A 12314-nucleotide genomic window follows, 5' to 3' on the forward strand; every position below is an offset into this window, starting at 1 on the left:
CTCTCTCTGATAGAAAATCCTGAAACAGAGGTGCTAACCCCTATTTAAAAGATCTGATATCCCGAAGATAGGCTCTCTTCCCTTCATTAGCTGCCTTGAAAAGTCCTAGACAGAGCAAAAAGCAGATTTTGGGCTGATGAAAGCTGCCAGTTTTTGGACAAAAACAAGCAACAAATTTTGGCTAACAACAACCATGAGACCAACAGTGAAATATGTAGGGTCAATGAGAGGGGAGAAATTTGGCTTTTTATTTGATGTTGGGCCCAGGTAATGGTTCTATACCAAATATATGGGTGCAAAAGCAGCCCAACACTGCTGCACTTATTCCTTAAAAAGCACCTCTGTCTTCAGAGGAGAGACTTTTCACAGCCTTACAGGATCACTTTGGGTTCAGGTCATGCTTTATGTAGCTTTTGTCTTTCCCTAGGTAGCTGGCTGGGCCCAAGAAATAAAATGATATGAGAGTGATCATCCAACCCATGTTTTAATTCCTGCCCTGGGAGATTGTAGATCTAAGCAGTTGGTGATCTGCAGAATTCTCCTGCAAATATTTAACACTGTTTGCCTAGGCCAGCTCCAGCTTCCCTGGGTGACTTTTTCCTAATGCTTTCCTTTATCTCTCTCGCTTTCAGATAAAATATCAGCTCATGAACTGCAATAATAGCCTTTCCCTCCAGATTTATTTTTCTTCCCCGGTTTTGATTCAAAAAAAAAAAAAAAAAAAAAAAAATTCCGGCGCTCGATAAGAAATTTCTCAGAGGGAAACTTCCTGCGATAGCTCCAAAAGCGTGCAGCTTCGGGGCGGCTCGGAGGCTGCAGCGGGAGCCGCCGGGGCTCTCCCGGCCCGCGGAGCCCTGCCCGCTCCGCGCTGCGCATCCCCGCCGGATGATGGCACAGTTGCTCAGCTCCAGCCTGCTCTGGCTCTCTGAGGCATCGCTTCCACATGAACTGATAACACTGATAACATTGGAGCCCCTCTCCTTTACAGCAGAGACTCTAATCCGCAGCGGTCCAAAAAAAAAAGATTAAAAAAAAAAAAAAAGGCGGGGGGGTGGTAGGGAGGGAGGGGGAAAGGAATAAAGAAAAGGGGAGGGGGGAGAGGAGAGAGAAAATTAAAAGTCCTTCAGCCCAATGTCGTTTCAGCAGAGCAAGGTCACGGTGGGGCCAGCCGCTGGCTGGAGCTGAGCTCAGGGAGCAGAGGTCTCCGCAGGGCTGATTGCAGCAGCCGGGCTGCTCTAATCTCCGGGGATGGAGCTCAAGGCAAAGCTGGGCTGGGGACAGGGCTGGGGACAGGGCCAGCGCCGGGGCAGCCCCAGAACCTTCCCCGCCGCAGCCTTCATCCAGCTTTCATTCAGCCTATATCCAGCCTCCATCCAGCCTTTACCTGGCCTCCATTCAACCTTTACCCAGCCTTTATCCAGCCTCCATCCAGCCTATATCCAGCTTTCATCCAGCCTTCACCCAGCCTCCATCCAGCCTTTATCTCCTCGGCACAGCCAGCTCCTCCTGCACTGGCACTGCCCCGGGCCCTGGGGGAGGATGCTTTTAAAATGCAGCACTATTGAAATATCAGAAAATGTACTTAGTAAATAGAAATGTGGGCACAAAAGATGCCACGTTTTTGAAAGGGATATAAGAGTAAGGAACTGCAGGGGATCCTCCCTGTGGTGAGAAGGGCTGCTAGAGCTGGGTCCTGAGACAGGGACTGTAAACATCATTTGTGCACATTCTGCTCACCAGCACTGAACATCTGTCTCTTGCTAGACTTCACTGCAACTTTGCCATTTTCTTCAATAGCTGATGTTTTGCATTGTTTTGAGTTTTGTTCAATTTCCCTGTTAAATGCAGAGCCTAGATGAAGAGGATCACAGAATTTCTAGCAATAATTTCCCTGACTTGCCTCTGCTTGAGCAGAAGAGGCAGGTGCAGACACTGAAATAAATTCCACTGAATTACCAGTGCAGTCCTCAGTCTGCACCAAAATCCTTTAGGCACAAGGAGTATCCAAAAAGCTTTTTTCTGGGAATCTCCCAGAAGTATTTTTTTTCCAGCTAACAATCTTGCTTAGTTCTACTGAAAAAAACCACAAGGTTTGCTGATAACACTTCTCTCTTATCATGTCCATTTCCAAAATACTGCAAGTAAATGGTTTGGCAGAAACAATACCATAATATCAAGTGATAATTAGAAGCTGTAAAAGATTAAGGAAAGTTCTACAGGGCTCTGGTTATACATACAGACCCAAACTGTGTTCAGGGCAAAAAAAAGCATGGAAAAGAACTGAAGTGGGGACCAGACCTGCTAGCCATGATGCCTGACCCCCAGGGGCACCACTGACACAACCCTTTCTCTTGAGAGGGAGCAGAAGTGTTGGGAGTTATGCCACTGGGTCAGTGAGAGAGCTCCTGTAAATTGTTGATGCCTGCCACTGCAGAAAGAGCAGAGGGTGCAGCAGGCAAGTTAAAACCACTCCTGTGAGCTGCTGCTCCTGCCAGGAGCCCCCCTGTGCAGGCAGCCATTCCTGTGCCCTGTGAGCAGCCCAGGCTGAGCCTGAGTTGTGCCAGTCCCTCTGTCTGGGCACAGCCTGGCACCCTGGCAGCTGAGAGCCAGGGCAGGAGCAGGAGAGGCTCTTCCAGCCCAGAGTGGTTGTGGCTGAGGGTGCTGTCCTTTGGCAGCTCTGCTGCTGACTCCTCTTCTAGTCAGGCAGCTCCCTGTTCCATCTGTGGCTTCAGGCACTTTCTAGGTGAGTCTGTATGATGAGCAACTGCAGACAAGGCAGACATTAAAGCAGGTTTAGGAGCAGTACACTAAGCGTATCCATATTTCATATCCAGCCTAATGTGCCCAGGAGATGTGTCCTGTAGCTGTGCTCCACACAGAAGCCCTGGCTCTCCCTGGAGGGAGAACTGCACCAAAGATTTGTGGATTCAGTGCTGGTCTCAGGTGCCTTCAGGCATTTCCTGATGTCCAAAAAGGAGAAGATGAGGAAGGGGGAAGGACACTACCTCCAGTGTTGAGCTGCAGCATCACCCTTTGCTGGCAATGGAGCTCACTCTTCTCCCAAGGTGTGGGCTATCACTCACCAGCTTGTGTGCTACAGCTTGCAGTCTGGTCCCTCCTGAGAGATGAGCTAATTTTTCTTGGGCAGGAAGCACCTTCTGCAGCATTTGGAAGGCCTCAGACAGGAGCTCAGTGCCAAAAGAAAGATGATGCTGGAGCAAACAGTGATTCCTGCAGCTGGAATCGATTGGGGTTTGGGGCAGCTGGCATTTCTGGGTCTCCACTGTAAAGCATCCCCTAAAGTCTGGGATCTATATGCATGGAAAATAAATAAATAAATACAAAGATCTGTGACCCTGGCTTCAGTTCTGAGGGAAGATACTTCTATGGGAATACACTGCTTGCTTGACATGTGATTGGATCTGTACCTGTGCTCCCTTTGCCAGGCTGTGTGCTTGCCTTCCCAACTTCCACAGGTGCTGAAGAGAGACAATGAGCAGATCCTCTTAAATCTCAGTTTAGACTGACACAACCTCCCAGCCTCACCTCACCCCCCTGCCCCCCACCACCCACCCCAGCTTCAGGTTGTGTTCCTGATTATTTATTTTTATCTTCCAGTTGGGAACTCCCCTAGCATTCCCAATGCTGGGGTCCTACATTGGAAATTAAATAAATATTTTATTTTTTTCTTTTAAAAAGCACTTAACTCCAACAATATACAGTTGGAGCCGTGAATGACTGAACTCATTTTACAGAATATGTTTCCCAGTCAGAAATGAAATTGGCAGTGCAACCCCTCCACCCCCCAGAATTACTTGGCTAAAGTAGTAGCCAGATGAACAAGCAAAAAATCACAAGAGGATTAAACCAAATATGCAGCTCAAACAGAGGAGCAGCTGAACCCTCCAGCATTTCAATACACAGCTGATTCAGCAAAACAGATACATATTCAAATGAAGCATGTCACTGAAAGGGAAAACCAGGCAGCCTAATCAATAAAGTGTGCAGCCTGTCCTGGTACAGGAAAGCAGCAGCCTAACGAGCCACACAGAAAAAGGAAATGGGGAGAAATTTTGCTTTTGCCAGGACCTTGAAGCCCCAGTGGAAGAAATGTCCAGGAAAGGTAACTCATGGAGATGGATCACTGCTATTTTATGCCCCCATTATCCCTTCTTGGGACTGATCCCTGCAGTGTGGGGTTAGAGGAGGCCAGAAAAAAGCAGCATTTTTTTCCCTCAACCACACAGTTTATAAGAAGTGGGATATTGTTTAATTCAAGATTGCAAGTTTATAATTTTCACCTAGCTACAAGTTGTTTTATTGTACTATGCAGATGTTTTATTTTCTGTGAACTGTGCAGACAGAGAAATATTTTCACTTCATCAAATACTTTGAAAAATGATATGCCAACAAATGCAGCAGAGAAATGGTTGAGGAGATTCACATTGTCCTGTTCACATCCTCCTCACAAGAGACTCTTTAGTGCCACTCAGTCCCTACAAAGCTGGGGCTGTCTCAGTCATAGAGTCCTGTCCCCTGCACTTGCCTGGCTCTGGACACTCTGGAAGGAGAGAGGGTTTGTCTGGGAGCTGCAAGGTTTGTCTGTGCCTGTGTCCTTGAGCTCTGACCACAGACAGACACTGCTGTTCCATCCCCTTCTGCCAGCAGAGAAATTTGCTCAGAGAAACCTTCTCACAAGAACAAACCTTATTCACAGAAAAGTAAACAGGAAAAGGCTGGGAGAGCAGCTGATTAAAGGACATGCCAGTGCACATTAAAATATTTGCTACTTGCAAATCTCTTGTCCCACTGTGCTGCCAGCTCCTGCTCCGACTCACGTGAAATGTCAGATGGCTCCAGATTGAATCAATAGCCTCATCCCTCAGCTGCCCAGGAGAGAGGAGACAGCAGCAGCACCAAAACTGATTCTGCTTCCCTGCTCTTCTTCCCTTCTGCATTCCCACCTTCCGTCGGGGCAGTTTGCTCAGATAAAGCAGGTTACAGGGCTGAGCATGGCCTGAAAACCTGAAGACTGAACTAATATTTAGATTTCATTGCAATGCTAGGGAAGAGCCATGTCAAAGGCAGTGAGACAAAGACCATGTGGAAGATTTCTCTGTTTGTTACAGCTTTTCTAATCAACACAAGGTGGCCATGAAGGAAGGGGCTGGGCAACCCCCAGCAGCCTGTGAGGACAGGCAGATAAATCATCCCAAACAAAGGTAAAAGCAAAATTAATAGCTTGAACATGTCACAAGAGCTGCTTCCATAAGAAAACATTCACTCACATGAGTTAAATGTTTAGGTCTGGTTAAAAATCAGAGTGTGGAAATAAACAGGAGGAGCTCTGGGTGCTCATGATTGGGTTTGGGTTACAATGTTCAAAAGGATAAAAAACAAGAATTCCCACCAGCTGATTGAAACTCTTTCCCTTACTGTTTTTGGGTTGGTCCTGGTTCAAGCACTGGAAAGATGTTAAAAGAGAAATGCTTATAAAATAGAGAGAGGAAAAAAAGTTGGAAGCAAAACAGCAGAAAAACAAGGCTGCCATTCCAATAATAAGGAACTTGCAATTATTGCTCAAATCAAGTCCTTATTTGGAATTGTATTTCTAATCCAATAAAGTATGTCATTTAAGGCACATAAATAATCCCCATTTTAAAGGGATTTAAATTTCACTGCTTGATGGGCTGGTGATATTATACCAGGGAGATGGTAGCACTAAATGACTGCTATCATTCAGCAGTTCACATTCATTTGACTCCAGAGATTAGAAGGCTGTGGTTTGCATAGTACTTATCTAACTACCCACTAATTCTCTCTGTACTTCTGAATCTAAGAAGGGTGTTTACTTTCAGCAGGACCAGAAAGTGGTTTCAAAAGAATTGATCAATATTAACCTTGCAGAGTACTACACATTATATCTATTTTACATAACCTATATTAGAGATCCAGCTCATATAGAATTCGTGCACAACAATATATCTGCATCCACTCTGAATATGAGTTTACAAATCTTCTGCTGTTTTTAATCTTCAAGCTCTTAAAATTGTTCATTAAATATATTGTCTACACATTTTTTGCAACTGACTTTTGTCAGTGTGTGTGAATTATGCATAAAGCCCACAGTGAGACAGATGCATATAACTGCAGCTTATCTAGGTAGGCATAACCATTCAGCAAACTTTGTTTAATTAGTCACTAAATCAGCCTTTATGACTTTGTTGACTGATTTATGTTTTTAAAATATTACTGACTCTTCTTAAAATGTCTGCCCTTGTTATTTGTTATATTAACAAATATTGGATGCCATAATCTGCTGCTTAAGTACCCAGTATTGTAATTCAGCACTAATGACAATGCTGACATGACAGAACTATTAAACTGGATACAGAGTTGTCACATTTTCAGACAGCAAAATACTCATCTGTGACACATAGCATATGGCACAAACCTGGGGAAATCATCAGCGGAGTTAAGAATAAATAGAAGCTATGTTCCCTAAAAAATATAATCTGACATCCAAACACGGATAATCTTGAGACGTACTTGACAGTCCATGAGTTGAGTCAACAGATTATAAAATCAGAGGCTGCAGCACTGCATTTCCAGAGAACAAATCACAGCAGAGCTCCTAATGCTGAACTCAAGTGTGTGAACATGCTGCTTTTTCTACATACTCTGTAAAGAGATCATTAAAGCACTACGGCTAATTATGCTTCAAGCCTCTGCAGAGTCATGTGCTGATGTGCTTATCCAATTTTCATTTTTTGCTGCCCATCTCATACTTCAGCAATTTTGATGCACAGCACTTAAAAATGCCAGTGTTTATTGGAGGCAATCCTGAAGCAGTGGGAGCTGTTGCTCTGCCTGTGCAGATAAATCACCTGGAGCTGCAGCACATCTCCCAGCCTCCCCTGTGTTCACCTGAGTTACATACTCCAGTGATCCCACAGGGTTAGAAAGGTGCCCTGAGGTGACAGAACAACAAAACACAGCTTTACTCATCTTAATTTGTGTTCAGGTCAAGGAAGGGGTCCCAATACACCAAATACAAAACATCTGTGTGATCCTCCATAGAGAAAAGACCATGACTGTCATCCAACCTGCTGCTCCTTTTGGGGCTGCTCCTCTAGGAGACAGAGAATTCTTTCAGCTCCGCATTCAGACCCTTCTAAGGTGTCAGGATTTCTGGCTTCCTTATCTCAGAGTTCATCTTGACATTGAATTTCAAGGGTCATCATATCAGTATGTTATCCAGAGTTTGATGGTATTATACACAGAATCAAAGCAAATAAGTATTTGCAAGATTTTAAAAGAAATCTGGTTATATATTTTCTTGCCAAGAAATATCAAAGGAATAATTATGGAACACCAGCTTGTCCCTGAGTCTCCCGGGGGTCCAGCTAGAGCCTCTTTCCTGCTCTGCATTTCTCCTCCAGCTGTCTCTGAGCAGGCCTGGGGCCCAGCACACCCTGTGGGCTGACAGCTCATGGGTGTCTGCACTGATGAGTGCAGTAACTCTGGTTTAGTCCCAGTTCTGGGCTCTAGGTCCAGCCTGGCCACACGCTGCCCTCCTGCTGTGTGCTGGATCATGGACACAGGATTGCACAGCACGCCCCCTCGGGAGAAGGAACACCTTTCACTGCTGTTCACTCCAGTCCCAGGCTGGACAGCAGTGGAGCAGTGCCCTCCGTGCAGGTGCTCACTCTGAGGCAGGAGGGGAGCAGTGCAGGGAGACACCGGGAGCATCCACGCTCCCACATTCCTCTGGTAACAGGGAATTCCATTCACACTCACAATAAAGCCTTTGCCACTGCTCATAAAACACAGAGGCATCTTAAAATGAGAGGCTACCACTGTTCCACCAATTTAAAACCACTTTTGACTGTCAGAGGTATAAAGGAGTTTTAGGCTACATAAGAGTATGGTAGTAATCTGATCTCATATCCACAGGGGGGGCAATTCTCTTCTCATTTACATCAGTTTTATTTTCACATAACTCCATTAGTTTCAGTATTTATTTTTGCATGAGTGACAGCAGAATTATGCCCAGCATAATCACACATGAAGTGTAAAAATCCAACTTGACTAATTTCTCAGTATTAGCCACAAATGCTAGAAGCCAAAATAGAATAGAATGGAGTAGTCCCTCAGTTTGGTCTTACTCATTGTTTCTTCTCCATATCCAGGCTGCCCATGCCTCTGAGTTACTGAAAGAAGCATGAGGATGGAGCCAAGAAAAAGTAGTCCAGACAACCTGGGTTCTACTGAGTTTTAGTGTCAAATAAAACTAGATTTGAAGAGACCTCTTGGGAATTTGTATATTCTCTGCAGAAATCTGCCTTTTTCAAAATGAGAAGGAATAATGGCAGCAAAGTCCAAGAGCAGCTTGGTAAGGCAAGGAACTGGAGACAGTTGTTTCAAGTGATGAATCACTCATTCAATATTTTGCCCATCTCTGGTTGCTGTTGGTTGGCTTGAGGTTTTATAGCTCCATACACAAGGAAGAAAGTTCAGGAAAGGATAATACTTTGGAAAATTCCCCTCCAAGCTCTGTTTCTGTCCTTGAAAGCAGGTGATGGAGACAGAGGTGAGGAATAAAGGGTAATGGCCACAGCTATATTTTGGGTTTTTTTCTGGGAATAAGAGGGGGCCAGGAATCACAATGCACCATCCAAGGCAGGCTCCTGATCTTTCTCATCAGACCACACCTTTGAAAGTGCCAGGCCCAGTCTAAATTAGCACAGGCAGCAATTCTTCATGAGCTATTAATTGGCTATCCCCCTTAAAGTTTCAGGGAGCAGGTAAATCTGGAGAAAGCTGACTTTACCTCAGAAATAAGCCTGCACTACTGACTTAAATATTAATATATTCCCATTAATGGAGTATTTTGGTTGTTTCTCCCTTCAGTTTTAGTGCAAAACCAGTGAGCCCCACCCACATCCAGCAGATGAGGGCTGAGCCAGGGCAGAGCTCCTGCACTTCACACTTACCACAACCTGCTTTTCTCTCTTCCACTTGTGACACTGCTGTTCTGCCACTGCAGCTTTCCTGAGTTGGTAGCTGTCTGAACTGAGCTGTCTTGTGAGCTATCCAGTCTTCATGTCAAACACTGATCATCGCTTTCAAAACCCTCCCCGATAAATAATAGATAAAAGAGAGGAACCATGGTGTAATTTCAGGTTTGAGAGCTTCACACACTGGATTAACAAGTTACATTTTCAAGGGTGTCAGGAAGAAGCAGGGAATGCAAAACAGAAATGGAGGAAAGTGGCAAGAAGAGTTGAAAAAGAAGAGGAGAGAGATCCTGGCCAAGCAGAAGGCTTGGAATGGAAACTGTGGGAAGCATTAAATTGCAGTGGTACCCACTGCTGTCCTGCAAAGGCACAGGTGATCCAATGGGATCATCCCCTGATGGGAATGATGGAACCCTCATCCCCTCCAGTATCAGCACCCACCCCAGCTCCCATTTATATCTCTTCTGGGGGCAGCTACTGGGCATCTTCAAGGGTTACAAATGCCCCAGTGTCTCTCAGACCAGTCCATTGGAATATCAGTGTTTCCCTGCCAAGCAGGGATGAGCAGCTCTGAGCTGTCCTGGTGGATCTGCCCCAGAACTGCTCTGTAACACTCACTAATACAGCCTAGTTGACAATTTGTCATCATTTTTTATAACAAAACCCCAGCTATTTCTGTAAAATCAGGGGTTTAAATAAATATCAGTTTTTTCAATAATTCAGTTGGAGGTTGAATGCAGAACATTGCATTTTGGTTTTCATCATTTTCATTCCACATCTACTTTTCCCATTTTAATCATAACCAGAACCTATGAGGATTAATAAAATCAAATATAATGAAAATTAATTACTAAAATCCATGTTTGATTGCAAACATAACCCCTCATAGCTATTCTATAGATTTCTTGATAATTCAGAACAGATCTATTTTTTAAAATAACATAAATTGGAATTTGAAGAAATTAAAGAAAATTTTATTACCTGTGTTCTCTTTCTCTCTCAGACTCAAAATCTTTATAGACCTATGGATGGTAGAAAGATTGTATTTATTTCAGGAAGATTAGAAAAACACATCTGTGTTTTGTGAGTCTCAAATATCTTGGCATTTCATACTTTGGTTTGCCTCTTCTTTCCTGCAAATGTCTTCTTTTTTAATTTTTGAGAACAGTAACAAAAATAGAATTACTCTTTTTAAAAACATCTAGCTATTTTTAATGTTTTATTAATGTTTATCAACTCTGGTCTTGTCTTTCTGCCATCTGATGTGTCAAGATCACTCTGTATACCTCTGATGGCAGATATTCTTTTTGCCAAAACACTCTTGGGTTGGGTTACCAGCAAAGACAAGCCCTTATGATACCTGTGAAAGATTCAGAATGGCAAATTTCATCAGTCTTTGAAACCAAATATATGCAAAGTGCTGCAATAGGCAGGGGAACAAAGACTCATTTCGTGTTCAGATAAAAGATTTCAATTTTTGCTTTTAGAAAACATTGCATGAAGTAACTAGGTCAGAGCTGTGCTAAACCCACTCTTCATTTATCTGATATGTGTGCTGCATAACAGTTCTGTTTAGTAGTTTAGATTTGACCTGAATTAAATATGAAGCTCCAAATACATGATAAAACAATAATAAGAGATCTGACTTACCACAAAGCTTCTGTGCTAAATCTGTGACCTGTTAGAAGACCTGTGATCTTCTCTCTGTTCAGTTCAACACCACCCATGGTGCTCCTGGCCACAGCCCTGGGTCCTTCCCCTGCTGCAGACACCTGGCAGGGCAGACAAACACCACGAGGAAAAGCGTCTTCCTCCCTGCAGAGTTGCTGTGGCATAAAATTGAAATCCAAAAGCCTACTGGAAAGAAAGCAGCCTCAGTATTAGCTTTATTTCTGTAGGACTCACATCTATTATTATCTCTCACAACGCCTGAGCAACATTTGTGCAAGGATCCCAAGGCATGGGCTCAGGAGTCTGGCAGCAGCCACGGAGCAGCTCCCAGCTCAGGTGTGCTGATGGCTGCCAGCAGTGCTTGTCTGGAGCCACAGAAGAAAAGGAACCACATGGAGAAGTGCCATTCCCTTTGGGATCCCCCCATCCCCTCAGTGAGCAGGTGCAGCGTGTCCTGAGGATGGCCACCATGGAAGGGGTGTTCAGCCCCCAGGAGGTCCCTGAGCCCTCCATCACTCATTAATAAATTAACATTTATTCACATTTAACGAGCCCCTGTCACTGCAGTTACCCAGAGCCTGCTCTCCTCATGGAGGAATAGCTCTGAGCCTTGTCATGGCCAAAGGAACCAAAGGACCTTTGGTGAAGAGTTATAGCCCTTTCTTTGGATCAGGATACAAATAGGGCCTCACAGGAGGTACACAGCTCTTAGAAAAAATTCTTCAGGTGATTCACACCAAAGCTCAAAAGTAAATTACAGTTGAAACTCTCCTAGTGATGATCATTTCTGAATATGTACTTCTACTTACAACACCCACAAAAGCTGCAAATTCTTTCTTTTCTGCAGTACCATGAGATGCAGGCAAACCTGAGGTACCAGAAAAAAATGGAAAAAATATTTTCTTTGAGTAGTGACTTGGAAAACGTTTTGCAAGCTGTTTTCTAATACATGGAAGTGGCCTGAAAAAAATGTGTCTAAATAGTCGATCCCATTAAATGAAATACCTTGTATACAAGGAAGTTTCCTAGGTTTAGCAGCTGCAATTTAACTTTCCTGCACTTTGTATGTGGTTCATCTCCACGACCATCTCCTTACAAGGCAGTTCCTTCACAGCACCTCTCATGAGCGGCTGCTCCAGGTGCAAGGCTGTAAGAGAATGTGCAAATCAACCTCAACAGACCTTTTTGATTAATCTCTGTACAAGAGGAGGAGTTGGCTTTCAGCTGCCAAAGCAGACCTTCCATGACACATTTCTTACTTCCCTGCATTCTAAGGATATTTCAGAGATACGTAAATCAAGAGTAGGGTGGCTGTGTGCACTGCCTGCATCAACAAATCTCTGCAAAACCTTTGCCTGCTTACCACAAGCCTCCACTTTGTTCAAGCCAGGCACCTGAAAGAAGCTGTGAGCAGAGTCCACCAGGCTCCCTGTGTGCCACCTTTGCCTGCTGGGCCACACTGCCCAAGAACCTTTGGCAATGGCCTTCAAGGAGAAGCAAAGAAATCAACTCCTGGTGAGCAGGATTTGCTGCTCCAGTGCACCAGACCAGAGCACAGGCACTGTGGACACAAATCTGCTTTATGTAAGAAGAAAACTACAGTAGTGGCATTTTCCCTTTTAA

The 12314-nt window shown here is 44.3% G+C and overlaps 1 long non-coding RNA gene across 1 annotated transcript in view; it reads right to left on the reverse strand.

Annotated features, from left to right (window-relative positions):
• Positions 1-10779, reverse strand: part of LOC119707052 — a 50063-nt gene extending 39284 nt beyond the window's left edge. Inside the window, exons 1-2 of the long non-coding RNA XR_005258669.1 lie at positions 10671-10779; positions 10002-10042 (exon numbers count right to left, since the gene is read on the reverse strand). This is a non-coding gene — a long non-coding RNA (uncharacterized LOC119707052). The remainder of the gene's footprint in view (positions 1-10001; positions 10043-10670) is intronic.
• Between the last annotated feature and the right edge of the window lie 1535 nt (positions 10780-12314).

This window comes from Motacilla alba, chromosome 14 (genome assembly GCF_015832195.1).
Source record: "Motacilla alba alba isolate MOTALB_02 chromosome 14, Motacilla_alba_V1.0_pri, whole genome shotgun sequence".
Lineage (NCBI taxonomy): Eukaryota > Metazoa > Chordata > Aves > Passeriformes > Motacillidae > Motacilla > Motacilla alba.